Source organism: Macaca fascicularis, chromosome 12, assembly GCF_037993035.2.
Source record: "Macaca fascicularis isolate 582-1 chromosome 12, T2T-MFA8v1.1".
In the NCBI taxonomy this organism is placed as follows: domain Eukaryota; kingdom Metazoa; phylum Chordata; class Mammalia; order Primates; family Cercopithecidae; genus Macaca; species Macaca fascicularis.
The window spans coordinates 110,980,374-110,998,557 of NC_088386.1; the positions used below are offsets into that span (position 1 = coordinate 110,980,374).

The 18,184-nt window shown below is 41.3% G+C and overlaps 1 protein-coding gene and 1 long non-coding RNA gene across 3 annotated transcripts in view; one reads left to right on the forward strand and one right to left on the reverse strand.

The window, feature by feature from the left end:
• The window catches only part of ABCA12 (ATP binding cassette subfamily A member 12), a 213,383-nt gene that overhangs the window by 164,259 nt on the left and 30,940 nt on the right, over positions 1-18,184 (reverse strand). The window lies entirely within an intron of this gene.
• On the forward strand, positions 1,577-11,703 carry LOC123567946 (uncharacterized). Of its 2 annotated transcripts, XR_010580079.2 has the most exons (5): positions 1,577-1,786; positions 1,888-3,444; positions 6,689-6,781; positions 9,024-9,082; positions 11,262-11,703. It is a non-coding gene; the product is annotated as an uncharacterized lncRNA (long non-coding RNA). The 2 variants fall into 2 exon arrangements; XR_006691139.3 differs by lacking the exon at positions 6,689-6,781.

Below are 18,184 nucleotides of genomic sequence, written 5' to 3' on the forward strand. Positions count from 1 at the left end.
TTGACATTATTTGTCATCAGCTCAAACTAGAGTTGTAATAAATGGGAAGAGGAAAACTTGATTTCATGAAGGAAGAGGAAACGAGAATGGAGACACCTGTTCTTGGAAAAAGACTGCGAATTCCTGGTTATGATCGGGTAGTTGTCATTAGTAATGCTGAATTATGTTAGTGATGTGACACAGTGGCTCCTGGAATGAGTTTTAGTAACACAAAAGGGTTAATTTTTTTTGGAAACTTTATTGATTCCTTGATTTAACTATTCCATTAATCATTCATATATATCATTCATATATGTTCATCCATCCACCCCTCCCTCCTTCCCTCCCTCCATTTAATAAATATTTATTGAACATCTGCTAAATGCCAGGCACATTGAAAGAGCAGGGAGAGTTTAGGAAATTTTTAAATAGAAAGGATAAAATTGTGGTCAGAACATTCTCCTGGAGATAATATGGGATCTAGGAAACAAGATAGCAATAACTAAAGTAGATTAACACCTACTTTTTGCTGAATTAGTTTTAGCTATGGCTCAAGTTTTGCTTTATTCTTTTCCCCAGGCCTTATTTATGCTGTTTTTCATAAACTATATAATCTTTCCTTGCTTACGGTTTCATGAGATTCATATTCCTTCTTCTAAGAATGGGGAAAAAAAAAAACATGTCAAAAGGAAAAGCATTACTAGGCTAAAACTACTAGGAACTGCTACCTTCACAAAAAATCTAGACCTTCACTAGCAAGGATATAATAATAAAACAAGAGCTACATTTTACTAATTAGTGCACAGGCCCAAAAGCCTCTGAATATTTCTGCTCTCAGAAACCATTTTCTTATCAATTTACTTCCGTGTGATTGCTATCTGGTTCCTACTGCAGGGAGCAGAATTCTTTCAAATGTTGGTTCGATGAAACATCTTTAGTGCCCTCTCTTTTAAAGTTCAAAAAGAAACAAAGTCATTAGCAGTGGAGGTCGCTAAAGATTTTAGGACTAACTTAGCATTCAGAGGACTTTTATCCATTGTTTCTCTTAGCACAATTTCACATATATGATTCAGTACGTAAGTATAGCAACCAAAGAACAATGTTTCCCTTCTCAAATCTTAGGATAATTTAGATTAGCAGAACTAATATAAGAACCATTGATTTCCCTTTTTCCTCCAAACATCAGACCAGTTTTTTAAAGCATGAACTGCAATAAACAAGTGGTGTTCTTTGGCTAATAAGCAACTAATAGTTCAGTTCTACTCCTGTGACTTTTTACCTCTAGTAGCAACATGATATGTGTCAGGCGTCTGAGCCCAAGCCTGCACTTACACATCCAGATGGCCTGAGGCAACTGAAGAACCACAAAAGAAGTGAAAATGGCCAGCTCGTGCCTTAACTGATGACATTACCTTGTGAAATTCCCTCTCCTGGATCAGAAGCTCTCCCACTGAGCACCTTGTGACCCCCGCCCCTGCCCACAAGAGAACAACCCCCTTTGACTGTAATTTTCCACTACCTACCAAAATCCCATAAAACTGCCCCACCCCTAACTCCCTTTGCTGACTCTCTTTTCAGACTCAGCCCACCTGTAACCAGATAATTTAAAAAGCTTTATTGCTCACACAAAGCCTGTTTCGTGGTCTCTTCACATGGACGCGCGTGACATTTGCTGCCAAAGACCCGAGACAGGAGGACCCCTTTGGGAGACCGGTCCCCTGTCCTCGCCCTCACTCCGTGAGGAGAACCACCTATGATCTCGGGTCCTCAGACCAGCCCAAGGAACATCTCACCAATTTTAAATCGGGTAAGTGGCCTCTTTTTATTCTCTTCTTCAACCTCTCTCACTATCCCTCCACCCTTCAATCTCTCCCTTCCTTAATTTTGGTTCCTTTCCCTTTCCGGTAGAGATGGAGGAGATGCGTTTTATCCATGAACTCAAAACTCCAGTGCCGGTCATGGACTTGAGAAGACAGTCGTCCCTTGGTGTCTAATCATTGAGGGGACGCCTGCCTGATTATTCACCCACATTTCAGAGATGTCCGATCATCGCAGGGATGCCTGCCTTGATCCTTCACCTTAGTGGCAAGTAACACTCCCCACTCTACGTGTCTCTACCCTCTCTTTTCTCTAGACTTACCTTTTTACTATGGGCAATCTTCCACCCTCCATTCCTCCTTCTTCTCCCTTAGCCTGTGTTCTAAAAAACTTAAAACCTCTTTAACTCTTGCCTGACCTAAAACCTAAGCGTCTTTTCTTCTGCAACACCGCTTGGCCCCAGTACAAATCAACAATGGTTCTAAATGGCCAGAAAATGGCACTTTTGAATTCTCTATCCTACAAGATCTAGATGATTTTGTCGAAAAATGGGCAAATGGTTTGAGGTGCCTAACATCCAGGCATTCTTTTACACATTGGTCCCTCCCCTAGTCTCTGCTCCCGATGCAACTCGTCCCAAATCTTTCTTCTTTCTCTCCTGTCTGTTCCTTCAGTCTCCACCCTAAGCTCTGAGTGATCTGAATCCTCCTTTTCTATGGGCCCATCTGACCTGTCCCCTCCTCCCCAGGCTGTTCCTTGCCAGGCTGAGCCAGGTCCCAGTTCTTCCTCAGCTCCCAACCCTATAATCCTTCTATCACCTCCCCTCCTCACACCTGGTCTGGCTTACAGTTTCATTCTGGAACTAGCCCTCCCCAACCTGCCCAACAATTTCCTCTTACAGAGGTGGCTGGAGCTGTAGGGGTAGTCAAGGTTAATGCTCCTTTTTCTTTAGCCGACCTTTCCCAAATCAGTTAGTGTTTAGGCTCTTTTTCATCAAATATAAAAACCCAGCCCAGTTTATGGCTCATTTGGCAACAACCCTTAGAAGCTTTACTGCCCTAGACCCAGAGGGGCCAGAAGGCCGTCTTATTCTCAATGTGCATTTTATTACCCAATCCACTCCCGACATTAGAAAAAGCTCCAAAAATTAAATTCCGGCCCTCAAACTCCACAACAGGACTTAATTAACTTCGCCTTCAAGGTGTACAATAATAGAGAACAGGCAGCCAAGCAGCAATGTATTTCTGAGTTGCAATTACTTGCCTCCACTGTGAGAGAAACTCCAGCCACGTCTCTAGCACACAAGAACTTCAAAATGCCTAAACTGCAGCGGCCAGGTGTTCCTCTAAGACCTCCTCCCCCAGGATCTTGCTTCAAGTGCCGGAAATCTGGCCACTGGGCCAAGGAATGCCTGCAGCCCAGGATTCCTCCTAAGCCGTGTCCCATCTGTGTGGGACTCCACTGGAAATCAGACTGTCCAGCTCACGCGGCAGCCACTCCCAGAGCCCCTGGAATGCTGGCCCAAAGCTCTCTGACTGACTCCTTCACAGATTTTCTCAGCTTAGTGGCTGAAGACTGATGCTGCCTGATGGCCTCAGAAGGCTCCTGGACCATCACAGATGCTTTCAGTAACTTTTACAGTGGAGGGTAAGTCTGTCCCCTTCTTAATCAATATGGAGGCTACCAACTCCACATTACCTTCTTTTCAAGGGCCTGTTTCCCTTGCCTCCATAACTGTTGTGGGTATTGATAGTCAGGCTGCTAGACCCCTTAAAACTCCCCAACTCTGCCGCCAACTTGGACAATATTCTTTTATGCACTCCTTTTTAGTTATCTCCACCTGCCCAGTTCCCTTATTAGATCAAGATGTTTTAACAAAATTATCTGCTACTCTGACTATTCCTGGGCTATAGCCACATCTAATTGCCACCCTTCTCCCCAACCCAAAGCCTCCTTCATGTCTTCCTCTTGTATCCCCCCACCTTAACTCACAAGTATTGGACACCTCTACTCCCTCCCTGGTAACCAATCACATGCCCATTACCATCCCATTAAAACCTAATCACCCTTACCCCACTCAATGCTAATACCCCATCCCACAGCAGGCTTTAAAAGGGTTAAAGCCTGTTATCACCCACTTGTTACAACATGGCCTCTTAAAGCCTACAAATTCTCCTTACAACCCTCCTATCCTACCTGTCCAAAAACCAGACAAGTCTTACAGGCTGGTCCAGGATTTTCACCTTATCAACCCAATTGTCTTGCCTATCCACACCATGGTGCCAAACCCATATACTCTCCTATCCTCAATACCTCCCTCCACAACCCATTATTCTGTTCTGGATCTCAAACATGCTTCCTTTACTATTCCTTTGCATCCTTTATCCCAGCCTCTCTTTGTTTTCACTTGGACTGACCCTGACACCCAACAGGCTTAGCAAATTACCTGGGCTGTACTTCCACAAGGCTCCAGGGACAGCCCCCATTACTTCAGTCAAGCCCTTTCTCATGATTTACTTTCTTTCCATCCGTCTACTTCTCACCTTATTCAATATTTTGATGATCTTCTACTTTATAGCCCCTCATACAAATCTTCCCAACAGGACACCCTCCTGCTCCTCCAACATCTATTCTCAAAGGGATATCACGTATCCCCCTCCAAAGCCCAAATTTCTTCCTCATCTGTTACCTATCTCGACATAATTCTTCATGAAAACACACGTGCTCTCCTTGCTGATCATGTCCGGCTAATCTCCCAAACCCCAACCCCTTCTACAAAGCAACAACTCCTTTCCTTCCTAGGCATGGTTAGGTACTTTCACCTCTCAATACCTGGTTTTGCCATCCCAACTAAATCATTATATAAAGTCACAAAAGGAAACCTACATAAATCCTAAATCCTTTCCCCACTTCCCTTTCTGTTCCTTAAAACAGTCTGAGAAGCTGCTCTCACACTAGCTCTCCCTAACTCATCCCAACCCTTTTTCATTACACACAGCCAAAGTGCAGAGCTATGTGGTCAGAACTCTTATACAAGAACCAGGACTGTGCCCTATAGTCTTTTTATCCAAACAACTTGACCTTACTGTTTTAGGCTGGCCCTCATGTCTGCGTGCAGCAGCTGCCACTGCTTTAATACTTTTAGAGGCCCTCAAAATCACAAACTTGCTCAACTCACTTTCTATAGTTCTCATAACTTTCAAAATCTATTTTCTTCCTCACACCTGACGCATATACTTTCTGCTATAGTATCTTCCATATCTATCATTGAGGCTAACACTCTGCCCCCCTCCACTACCTCTCAGCAAGCCGAACTCACTGCCTTAACTCAGGCCTTCCCTCTTGCAGAAGGATTGCATGTCAATATTTACACTGACTCTAAATATGCCTTCATATCCTGCACCACCATGCTGTTATATGGGCTGAAAGAGGTTTCCTCACTATGCAAGCGTCCTCCATCATTAATGCCTCTTTAATTAAAAACCCTTCTCAAAGCTGCTTTACTTCCAAAGGAAGCTGGAGTCCTTCACTGCAAAGGCCATCAAAAGGCCTCAGACCCCATTGCTCAGGGCAACACTTATGCTAAGGTAGCTAAAGAAGCAGCTAGCGTTCGAACTTCTGTCCCTCATGGCCAGTTTTTCTCCTTCTCATCAGTCACTCCTACTTTCTCTCCCACTGAAGTTTTCCACCTATCGATCCCTTCCCACTCAAGGCAAATGGTTCTTAGACCAAGGAAAATACCTCCTTCCAACCTCACAAGCTCATGCCATTCTATCATCCTTTCATAATCTCTTCCATGTAGGTCACAAGCCACTAGCCTGCCTCTTAGAACCTCTCATTTCCTTTAAGACATTTGCCCTGCATTTCACTCCATCCTTGGCTACTTTCCCCTTGTTCTTCAGACTCTCCTCCTAACCCCTCTTCTTGCTTGCTTATACTCAGTCCCATGAATAGCAGTGAAAGGTTACTTATAGACACTATGCGCTTTCTAATATACCATAAAAAATCGAACCACCCCCTCTACCCAGTTGCCCCATCAATCCCCATTACAACCTCTAACAGCTGCTGCTCTCACTAAATCCCTAAGAGTCTGGGTGCAAGATATCTCTTTTGGTGCTCCCTCTCATCTTTTCACTTTACATTTCCAGTTCTGCCTTACAAAGTTCTCTTCTTCCTCTGTGGCTCCTCCACCTACATGTGTCTACCTATCAGTTGGACAGGTACATGTACACTAGTTTTCCTTATTCCCCAAAATCAATTTGCAAATAGGACTGAACAGCTTCCTGTCCCCTCATGACACCAACACTTTACGACTATTTTGTTTTGTTCTGTTTATTATTAATATAAGAAGACAGGAATAAGCCTCAACTTACTGCTGAAAAAGGAAGACTCTGTACATTTTTAAATGAAGAATGTTGTTTTTACCTAAATCAATCTGGCCTGGCATATAACAACATAAAAAAACTCAAGGATAGAACCCCAAAACTCACCAACCGAGCAAATAATCACACTGAACCCCCTTAGGCACTCTTTAATTGGATGTCCTGGGTCCTCCCAATTCTTAGTCCTTTAATACCTGTTTTTCTCCTTCTCTTATTCCGACCTTGTGTCTTCCGTTTAGTTTCTCAATTCACACAAAACCGCATCCAGGCCATCACCAATCATTCTATATGACAAATGCTCCCTCTAACAACCCCACAATATCACCCCTTACCCCAAAATGTTTCTTCAGTTTAATCTCTCCCATTCTAGGTTCCCATGCCTCCCCTAATCCCACTCGAAGCAGCCCTGAGAGACCTCACCCATTATCTCTCCATACTACCCCCCAAAAGTTTCACTGCTCCAACACTTCACCACTATTTTGTTTTGTTTTTCTTGTTAATATAAGAAGACAGGAATGTCAGGCCTCTGAGCCCAAGCCTGGACATATACATACATCCAGATGGCCTGAGGCAACTGAAGAACCACAGAAGAAGTGAAAATGGTCAGTTCCTGCCTTAACTGATGACATTACCTTGTGAAATTCCTTCTCCTGGCTCAAAAGCTGCCCCAATGAGCACTTTGTGACCCCTGCCCCTGCCTGCAAGAGACTGTAATTTTGACTATAATTTTCCACTACCTACCCAATCCTATAAAACTGCCCCACCCCTATCTCCCTTTGCTGACTCCTTTTTTGAACTCAATCTGCCTGCACCCAGGTGATTAAAAAGCTTTATTGCTCACACAAAGCCTGTTTGGTGGTCTCTTCACACGGACACGCATAACAATGTGTATAACAAATACACCAGAAGACCTGGGTTCAAATAGGAAGCTCTGCCATTTACTAGCTGTTTAATCTCGGGCAAGTTAGCTACTCATAGTAATCTTTTATTGAGCCCTTACTATGTGCATCTATAGACTGCAGGCATCCTTTTGTGTGATACCACAAATTATCTTATTACATGCTGTTTTATTAGTTTTATTCTCTTATTTTACACCCCAACAATGCTATGAAGTAGATTCTTTGATTATCCCCAACTGAGGCACAGAAGAATTAACTTCCCAGTGACACAAAGGTCAAGATGAGACTCGAATTGAGTACCCTGATCAAAGGCCCAGGGGTTTGATCATTAGGTTTTACTTGCTTCTCTGAGTTTTGATTTTTCTCATCTGGAAATGGAAATCACAGTAATTAATCTCTCAGGTTTGGTACAAGAATTGAAAGACAAGTTACATAAAAGAAATCATTATTGTCACTATGCTGTTTTCTCACACTCCCAAATCAAAAGCCAGGAGAGTGCTTTTATTTCAAACCATTCCTTTGTCCCCCAGATCCAGTCTCCGCCATATTCTACTACTCTCTCTTCCCAATATCTTTAAGACTTACTCATTCTTCTCCATTTTTGTTTCTCCAATTTTATTAGTGAGAGTACCCACTACTTTTTATATTATAATTTCAATAACTGCGTCATTCTTTTTCTTGCTCCAGCCTTTCCTTGCCCTGATGTAGCCTTCTGACACTATCTGATTAATATGCACAAAACTCCATATTTTTATTGCCATGGGTCATTCTTCATTGCTTATGGGATAAAGATATTCCTGTATCTTCACCCTGGTATTTACGACTTTGGGTCTCTTGGTCCAGTTTTACAGATTCAAACTCATTTCCCAGCAGAATCTAATGGAATTTAGGAAAAAGGGGGCATTTCCTTACCTGTTAAGTATCTGATATGCTAAGCACTGCTTGTATTTGGTGGGAAAAACAGACTTAGATATAGATCCTATGAAGGGAAGACCAGAGGCACAAACATCAAATAAATGCATACGTAGTCAATTACAGTTATAAAGGAGGGCTGGTGTAGGAGTGAAAACTAACCTAGTATAGAGGTTCCCTGAAGCAACATAAAACCCTTCGTTCTCCCCTTCACAGAATTGTTCATTCTCTTCCTTTCCTTACAAAACTCCCCACTCTTATCCATGCAAATCCAAGTATCCTATTAGTTTTTTTTAAGGACACAGCTTAAGTCCTATTTATGCTATTAAGCTTTACCTGACTTCTCTAGCCTCCAAAAATCTTGCTTTTTTTTTTTTTCTAAAAATCTTAGTGCATTGATGGTTCTTTGTTCCTGCTGTCACACTTGATTATTATCACACTTGAAAGTAATAGATTGCGGACTTTACAGTTACTATAACTTGATTATCCATGTTTTTACCTAAGAATCCTGCGTTCTTTTCCTTTAGATACCATATGATACTATAATAAATAAATATTTGCTTAACAAATAGCTGAGTGTTTTGGGGTGTGCACATCTAGGTGCTAGAAATATATGTAACAAAAGCAAGGACTGCAATCATGGCTGTAATACGTTGAGCAACCTTCCTAAAGCTTATGATTAACCTAATTCCACTCTTGTTCATTTGCTTTCAGTTTTATTTGAGCTAAAATTTAATACTCTTTGCACTAACATTGCAGAAAAACTGATTGCTTATTGTTCTGGAAGTTTGGCTACGTTAATACTAACTAATGTTAACAAATTCCATAAAATCCCTAAAGCTAAACCTGCCTATGAAATACACTGGTCCCTGTTATATACCTTCTGGATTATATATTTAATGCCAAATTTCCACATAAAACCAAAGATAAATCAACAAAATAAAGGCCTTAAATTTCAGTTCTTGGATATGTCTCTGAAAGGAATGTAATGTGCTTAATAAAGTTCTGTAATTTTTTTTTTTCTGATTTTCAGAGCTCTGCTTATCATAAAAACTAAAAACAGCTAATCAAAGCTAACAGGATTCAGTGGAGGTAAGTGAAGTTTTCACAGGAGTTAGGTTCAATTTTGGTCCAAAATTTTTCCAGAATAAACCATGTTACAGCTGTGTAGAGAGGTGTATGAAAGTTTAGGTATGCCATGTGGCATCATAATTCATGTTTCTTTTTGTGGGTTAAATGTCAAAGTACAACACTACTCAAATGGGAGGAATTCCAGCTGATCCACACTTATCCCAGCCCCCACACCCCCTACGATATTACCACTCTTGAAAAGACTATGTTCAAAACAATGATTCAACAATAGGAAGTTCATTTGCCATAGAATCCTTCTGTGTAGTTATCAAAAAGCTTCTCAAACTCCAGGAGTTCCATCTCTTCTATATTCAGAATATCTAACTTCTGCCCTTTGAACATGGTGCCCTTTCAGCAAACATGACAAAATAATAACCTGCACAAAAGGCAACCACTCCGGATTGTATTCCCTTTTTCCACTGACTCGTAAGTAAATTTGAACAGATTTCTTTAAATTTCCAGCCTTCAATTATTGTTGCACCAAATTCATTCATTTGTTCAACAAATATTTGTTGGGTGACTAAGTGCCAGGCAATATTCCAGAGAGTAATTCTGTTAGCTGTGCCAACAGCAAGGTGAACGTCTCTATAGACATGAGTGACTCTGTTTGACAGATAGCATAGAGAGTAGAAAGAGGATACAGGAAGTAAGAACAAATTAAATCTTGCTTCAACACTTAGTGAGGCCTGTCACTAAAATCTTTGAAAGTAAATGTCTCCATCTGTAAAATAGTAATAGCTCAAAAGCATTTAATGAGTGCCTCAACGTGCAGGCCCTGCTGGGTACTAGGAATTCAGTGTGGCCCAAAGCAGATAAGGACACTGCCATGATGGGGCTGAATATTGCAAGCATGTTTATGCCCTTTGTATATTGCACCATTGAATCTTATTAGACTGTGTGGTGGTTTTAAAATGTGTCCACAGAATTTTTGGCACTTTTCCTTTCAAAAGGTGGAGCCTAATTCCCTTAAATATGAATCAGGCTGAAGCGCTTATTCTCATGAATAGAATGTGGCAGTGTGATGCTCTAAGGCATTTAAGGACAGGACAGAAAAAGGATAGTTTCTGCCTATCTTGGATTGCTTGCTCTGGGGAAAGCCAGTCACCCTCTCTTGAGGACACTCAAGTAGCCTCAAGGCCCAGTAGGGGAGAAGCTGAGGCCTCCCACCAACTCTCAGTGCCAATGCACCAGCCACGTGAGCTATCCACCTTGGAAACAGATCTTCCAGCCCTACTTGAGTTGTTGGATGACTGACGTCCTAGCCCAAATCCTGACTGCAAACTCATGAGACACACCAAGGCAAAGCCATGTGGCTAAGTCACTCTTTAATTTCTGACCCTGGCTGGGCACGGTGGCTCACGCCTGTAATCCTAGCACTTTGGGAGGCCAAGGCGGGCGGATCACAAGGTCAAGAGATCGAGACCATCCTGGCCATCATGGTGAAAACCCATCTTTACTAAAAATACAAAAATTAGCTGGGCATGGTGGCGCGTGCCTATAATCCCAGCTACTTGGGAGGCTGAGGCAGGAGAATTGCTTGAACACAGGAAGTGGAGGTTGCAGTGAGCCGAGATCACACCACTGTACTCCAGCCTGGTGACAGAGCGAGACTTTGTTTCAAAAAAAAAAAAAATTCTGACCCCTAGAAAATGGAGGATGATAAATGTTTGTTTATTGTTGTTGCCACTACATTTTGAGGGGCAAGTTGTTATAGAGCAATAGATAACTAATACAGCCTGTGATGTAAACATCTGGATGGATATAAACAATTATGGTGGAAAACTTCACAAACTTCCCTTAGTTTACCCCCTACGCTGGAAAACACAAAATTAAATAACTCTTCACAGACTTCCAATGTTTCCATTACTACAGGATAAAATCTAGACTCCTAGTCTAGTATTCAAAACCCTATATGATGAAACCCCACTCGAATTGATCTTTTTTTGTTTTCTTTTTTTTTTAGAAACAGGGTCTTACTCTCTCTTGCCCAGGCCTGGAATGCAGTGATACAATCATGGCTCACCGCAGCCTCGACCTCCCAGGTTCAAGTGATCTTCCCAACTCAGCCTCCCAAGTAGCTGGCACCACAGGCACATATCACCACATATGACTAATTTTTTATTTTTATTTTTTTTTGTAGAGATCGTGCCTCCCTCTGTTTCCCAGTCTACTCTCAAGCAAAACACTCTACTTTGTCTAGACGAATCTACCTATTTTTAGCCAGTTATGCCTGAGAAGCTCTGCCTCCAAGATCTTGATCATGCCACTTCCGCCTCTTGAAAGCCACTTCCTCTTTTTGCATATTGACCTTTTTTCTTCCAAGCTGAATTTAATCCTGCAGTAATTCTTGATTACCCTAATTCGCAGCAATCTTTTCCTTTCTAAACATCCAGTAGTTTTCATTGCCAATGCTGCCTACTTAATATTTATTTTCCTATTTGCACAATTGTGACATGTCACTATTAATAAATATTTGAGTTCCCATTATGTGCAAAGTACTGTGCCAAGATCTATACTTAACATTTTTACTTTAATTACATTTAACTTTTTGTTTTTAAAAATATATTATGGCCCGTAATCTATCTTGTGTGTTTCTTCACTTTACAATTCGATTGTAAGCAACCTGAGGTCAGAACACAGTCCTGCTCTTTACAGCCCTAGGCACATCCTTATAGAATATAAATCTCCAGAAGCATCTTTTTTTACCATCTCCACATAGGGCAGCAATTTCAAAATAGTGAAAAGATCTTTTGATAGTTATGAAGCCAGAAGTGTAGTGTTATAAAGCTGGAGTGGGAAGCGCTTGTTTGCAAGGACCTGGGTTCCCTGGGCATGTAACTCATCAATGAAGTCATCTTGGAAAAACACCAATTCAGGAAATTGTGAACACATCCTTCCTTAGACACTGCTCCAACAGGACTCTCTGAGAGGAGGTTTGCTCCTCTTCTCAGCTGTCCTAAAAATGTGTCTTCAATATAAGACATGAAGAATGGTGTGAGACTTCTGATATCCTGAGGATCACAGTGAAAGACTGAATGCTGAAAAGAAGGATAGGATGCTGGCAGCCACTGAAAGCCTGCAAGCTAACTCAGGTGAAAGCAAGTTCTTCTCTGTGATTATTCAAAGAATTAAATCCATTCTCTGTTTTCACAGTGATGAGCAAGTAAAAAATGCACACTGATCTAAAATTATTTTTAAGTTGAAAAGAAAGGAAAAAGTAGCTCACAAACTTGAAGTAGCATAAGAATCACCTGGCGAGTTCTTCAAAATTTAAACTCTCTGGTCCTCAACACCATCCCACTCACCACCACCTCCAACTCCACCTCCACCTCCAGATGCCAAATCAGAAAGCCTAGGGTAATACTCTGTCATCTCTATTTCAGCAGATGTACTTAGATCATTTTGATTGAGGTAGAGTAGCTGGGTACATATGTTTGTCAATCTCCAAAATAGAGAAAAGACAAAAGAAAAATATTGGTAATAGCATGTGATTTCTGTATTATTTTCTCCTTAGTTTGCTCCATTTTCACTTCCCAAATTTCTCCTAAACTGTGTAAATCTTATTTTGGACAGTATGAAATTAGAGGGTTATGGCTAACCTTGCATTGAAAACCTTCATAGTATAAAGAGTAATTCTCTATTTTTAAAAGAAATATGGATTTTAAAAATCTGAAAATAAAATGGAGGATTGAAGAATGGGGTGTTTAAAAAGCCTAAGGAAATAGCTAGCTCTGATAGAGAAGTACACAGATTTCTTTTAGCCTCAGTTACTATTTCTCTTGGGCAATCAAGAGATCATGAAAAAGAAGACTGAAGTGGAAGTCTTAACACCAGAATTCCCAATCCAGTCACCAGCCCCTACTCATTAAAACCATCTTCCACACAGCTGCAGGAACACCTTCTAAACTATTGTCTAGTCCCAATGGTCCTGTTGTATTTGTTTGTACACATGTGTGTGCGTGTGTGCCTATGTGTGTGTATTTGCAAGTATTTGGTATATACATAGAAAAAAGTCCTAGCAAATGTACACCGAAATGTTAACAATGGTTCTCTTTAGAGGGTGAGATTATGCAGGACTTCCATTTTTTACAATATACCACTCATATCTCATTATTTAATTTTTAATAATGAGCATGTATATCTAGAGTCAGAAAAATCTCTAAACATTTGAAAATAAAACTAATTTAGTTTAAAAAAATCCAATGGCTTCTTATCACCTTTAAAATAAAATCTAGGCCTGATGCGATGGCTCACACCTGTAATCCGCCCCAACACTTTGGGAGGCTGAGGTGGGTGGATCACTTGAGGTCAGGAGTTTGAGAACAGCCTGGCCAACATGGTGAAACCCTGTCTCCACTAAAAGTACAAAAATTAGCTGGGCATGATAGTGTGCACCTGTAGTCCCAGCTCCTTGGGAGGCTGAGACAGGAGAATTGCTTGAACCTGGGAGGCAGAAGTTGTAGTGAGCCGAGATCACATCACTGTGCTCCAGTCTGGGCGACAGTGCAAGACTGTCTCAAAAAATAGAAACAAAGTCTAATACTTTTGGTTTGGACCAAACAGCCTTATCTCTCAGTACTCAACAAGCATCTTCCTCTTTCAGGCAAAAGAGATTCCAAATTCCTGGCACATCTAACTCTTTCACATTCTGTGTCCTCACTCACATAAGCTGCTTTCTGGAAGAAATGGAATGACACTGGTTATCTAACTGACAAACTCCTACTCATTCTTCAAGACTCATGCTAAGTCTTAGCACTGAACTCCACATTGGAGCTAAGAAAAAAGAAAAGTTGGTAACCCTGATCCTGTTTTTACTTTAAATATTGATATTTTGTTCATCATAAGGTTTTGTATTAATTTTGATTTTGTAAAATACTCTCTTGAACTATCATTGATCTTGATCACTGAGTTTTTTCAAACCCTCTAATTTTGTACTGCACTTGCCTTGGTCCCAGGCAAAGTTGCTGACTCCAACTTCTTTGCTTCTGTCTTGGACCTACCTCCACTGTGGAATTTTTCACATTGCAATAGTTTCTGATATACTTATTGCTCTCCTATAGGCTTGATTGCTGTGAGGGCTCATGGCTTTCTTAATTAGTGCTTAATAGATGCAACAGGCGCCCTTTAAATATGTGATGATGGCAAGAATAAATGTGAAACTTTAATAATGTCTCTTAAAATTTCTTATTTTGGTTGTCATTTTTGAGATGGAGTTTCACTCTTGTTGCCCAGGCTAGAGTGCAATGGTATGATCTCAGCTCACTGCAACCTCTGCCTCCTGGGTTCAAGCAGTTCTCCTGCCTCAGCCTACCAAGTAGCTGGTATTACAGGTGCCCACCCCCAGGCCCAGCTAATTTTTTGTATTTTTAGTAGAGTTGGGGTTTCACCATGTTGGCCAGGCTGGTCTCGAACTCCTGACCTCAGGTGATCCACCCAGCTCAGCCTCCCAAACTGCTGGGATTATAGGCATGAGTCATGGCACCTGGCCCCATAAAGTATCTTAAAATTTCTGAGCCTCAGTTTCCTCATCTGACAAATGATGACAAGATGCTAGATTATCTTCATGATACTCAAGGATAGGTGCTATACTCTAAACATATATAGTATCATAAATAATACAGTATAGAAAATAATGTCCAACACTTTTATAGCTCTTACCATATAGCAGGCACTAATCTAAGTATACCAAGGTTTTGTTTAGCTTAGTTTTGTTTCGTTTTTGCTATTTACTTTTCAGATCCAGGTAAATCTGACATTAGCCAGGCATGTTGGCTAATGTAACTTGTAGTACCTGTAACCCCAGCTACTCAGGAGGCTGAGGCAGAAGAATCACTTGAACCCCGCTGGCAGAGGTTGCAGTGAGCCGAAATCGCGCCACTGCACTCCAGCCTGGGTGACAGAGAGAGACTCCATCTCAAAAAAATATATATGTTATAAAGATATTATAAATATTCAGCCATTCATCTTTACTTATCGGATAGACTTGGGCATTAGTGCTCCCTATCTGACAGGAGGCCCTGTCTGACAAAAGGCCCTCTGCTCTTATGAAGGAAAGAGAAAAGGAGTAAAAACCAAAAGACATTTGTACGGCCAATTTCACTGAGACAATCACCCTTGGGAAGCTTGCCAGGTAGATCACACAATGTGGGGATGATACAGGATGGAGAGAAAATACCCTTCCTTACTCTTAATTTTTCTACTTGTTAAAATTAAGTTTTATTTTACTTCAGATATTTCCTATTCTCTGATGCAATTCTGTATACTGAGCCTAAGAGGGTATTAGTTGAGAAATCTTGTCATCATGTTAGCTGGAATTAGGGCGTGGCCATCCACATTGCATGAGAATCAGGCCAGGATCTGGGGGAGATGGACCACTGGCAGCAGGAGCTGTAGTCATCCCTGTGAGTGAGTGAGTGCAGCCGTGTTCACATCTGCCTCCCCTCTGCGTGCTTTAGGCAGCTCTGCACGGGACACTGGAGGAAACAGGGTCCCAATCAAATCCCAATCTCAGTTTCTATGGCTTCCACAGAATTTATCTCCAGGTTGGTATTTGAAGGGTCAGTAATGTTTCCCAAAAAGTCACTGACTACTATCTGCTGATGGAGGAAGTACAAGATGGGTCTTTGGCCGTGAAATTCAAAAGCTGTTCCAACATTTTCTAAAAGTTCTTAAGCAAGAAGCAGGCGGTTAATTCTCCTACACAAAAATCTCTCCTACATATTTGGAACTCTTTCATATTTGTGATGGAAATTCCCAGGTGGATCTAGCTGGGAAGGAGTGATGGAGCTTTACATTCATTTTCTTTCCCCCCATATGGGCATTATAGACATTATTTTGATCCCATAGTCAGATTTACCTGTATCTGAAAAGTAAATAGCAAACCAAAACAAACTAGCTCCTTGTCCCTTACCCATCTCAGACTCACATCGAGTTTTTCTTACTATCACTGGGTGAATTTTGTAATCCAGTCCCCCATATCCATCTTCCAAATTGTATCAGATTCTGACCTGTTGCATTGCGACTTTGTTCCCTGTTAGGAATCATGCAGTACCTTGTGAGTACGGTGGTATTATGTGATTTCTGCTATTAATGTACTATCCATCCAATGAGTGAGTCAAGATTGAAGCATCAAACACTCAAAGACCTTTATAAGCCAATACTTCAACAAGAGAGATATAAAGGAAAATTGATTGGGGTTTGAGTGATCAGACAAGGCTAAATGGGAACGCCTTGGATGTGAGCTTGGCTTTTAACTGGCATTCAGGGGGAGATATAAGGACATGCCTCAACGTGGGAGTGAGAATGAGAGATGTGGAGGACATTCAGACACTTCCTCCTTAAGCACAGGCATTCTACTGCAGAACAGCATGAACACAAAGTTGGAAGAATCCTGAATTTGAAGGTCTTGAAAGTCAGACAATGAGAAGGTTGGGCTCAAACAGTATTTTGGAAGATTATTTGATGATGAAACATGGAAAGAGTTGGAGGTAGGTGAGCACACACACACGCGCGCGCACACACACACACACACACACACACGCACACGCACTTTTACACAGTCACAAAGCTAAGGAATCAATCCAAGCATGAGACAATAGGATCTTGAACCAAGGGGTGGCAGGAAGGATGGAAGGGCAAAGTAACTCTGGGACACATTGCACAGATGGATTCTGACTTGCATGCCAGCGGTTGTGGGAGGTAAAGGAAGGGAGTAGTCAAGGATGATTCAGATGTTTCCAACCTGAAAGACTAACTAGTGTTGCTGGTACTCATGAGAATGCAGAAACTGGATTGGGCAATCCACGGCAAAAGACAAATGATGATGAATCCTGAGCTTCTCAGAACAACAACAACAAAAAACCTATGGAGATTTTGAGCTAATCAAGATAGCAAACAAAATTATTTCCTGTGGGTCCCTCAGTTTTCATCATTAGCTCATGGGTGTGCTGGAGAGCAGGGTGCAGCCTGGAATCCTGCACTCGTGCCCTTGTCCTCACTTCCCTGAAAACATACCACAGGAAAAGTCAGCAGCAAGAGCGACGCCAGAACACACCTCACTCCTCTGACTTTCACAGCCCTCATCAGTGAGACGCCCCGCAGGCTCTTTCAACATGAAGGCTGTACAATAGCTCCTCATACCAATTCAGGCACTGGAGTCATGACAACATGCATGGATCCCACAAAACCACTTGCTGATCAACAATTTCAATCTTCCTTCTCACATTTTTTTCCCCAGAGCTACTGACAAGTAGAAAAACAACTTGAGTTCATGTTTACAGCAATGCTCAATATATGATAGTGCTAATAAGTGGTATGAGGAAGAAAAATGAGTTACTGTAATGAACCAGACCTCAGGACTGCCATCGGTGGCACCCATGACCTAAATAAAACCACCTGTCTGCAGGTATCTTTTTCAAAAATCCAGGCTCCAGCACATAATAACCATGTGAACATTGGTAAATTACTTAACGCATTTTTCTGTCTCATTTTTCTCATCTTTAAAATAGGGACAATCCTATTGCATGGCCCAAAGAAATGATGTGAGTATTAACTAAGGCATGCAAAGTACTCAGCCCAGTGTCTGACACATAGTAAAGCCTTCAATAAATGTTCATCCCTGTTATTACTTTTATGCATCCCTGAAGATAAAGGGTATACTTTGGAGGCAAAAAAAAAGTCATGCCAAAAATGTTGGACATCCTTGCATTTACCAAAGCTGTTGAGTAACATCTGGATGGGTGCTATTTAGTATAACTCTGTGATAATATAAATCTGGATATAATTCAGTTCGTGGATGGCTCCTGCCTTCCACCAGTCCTGATTTTCAAATGTGAGATGGGCTGAATTTCTTATCCGCGGAGAGCCCAGGAATGTTAGAAAGTGACAGCCTTGAGATAGGTGGGGCTTAATGCAATGTATGGTCATATTTACACAGTATGATTTCCATTGCACTTTTAGAGGTATTTAGGGAACAATAGAAAAACATTGTTTTTCAGTAACTTCACAAAAGTGTGACTCCTTATTTGACATGACTACTTTTGTTTGGAGTCTACTTATCTCATT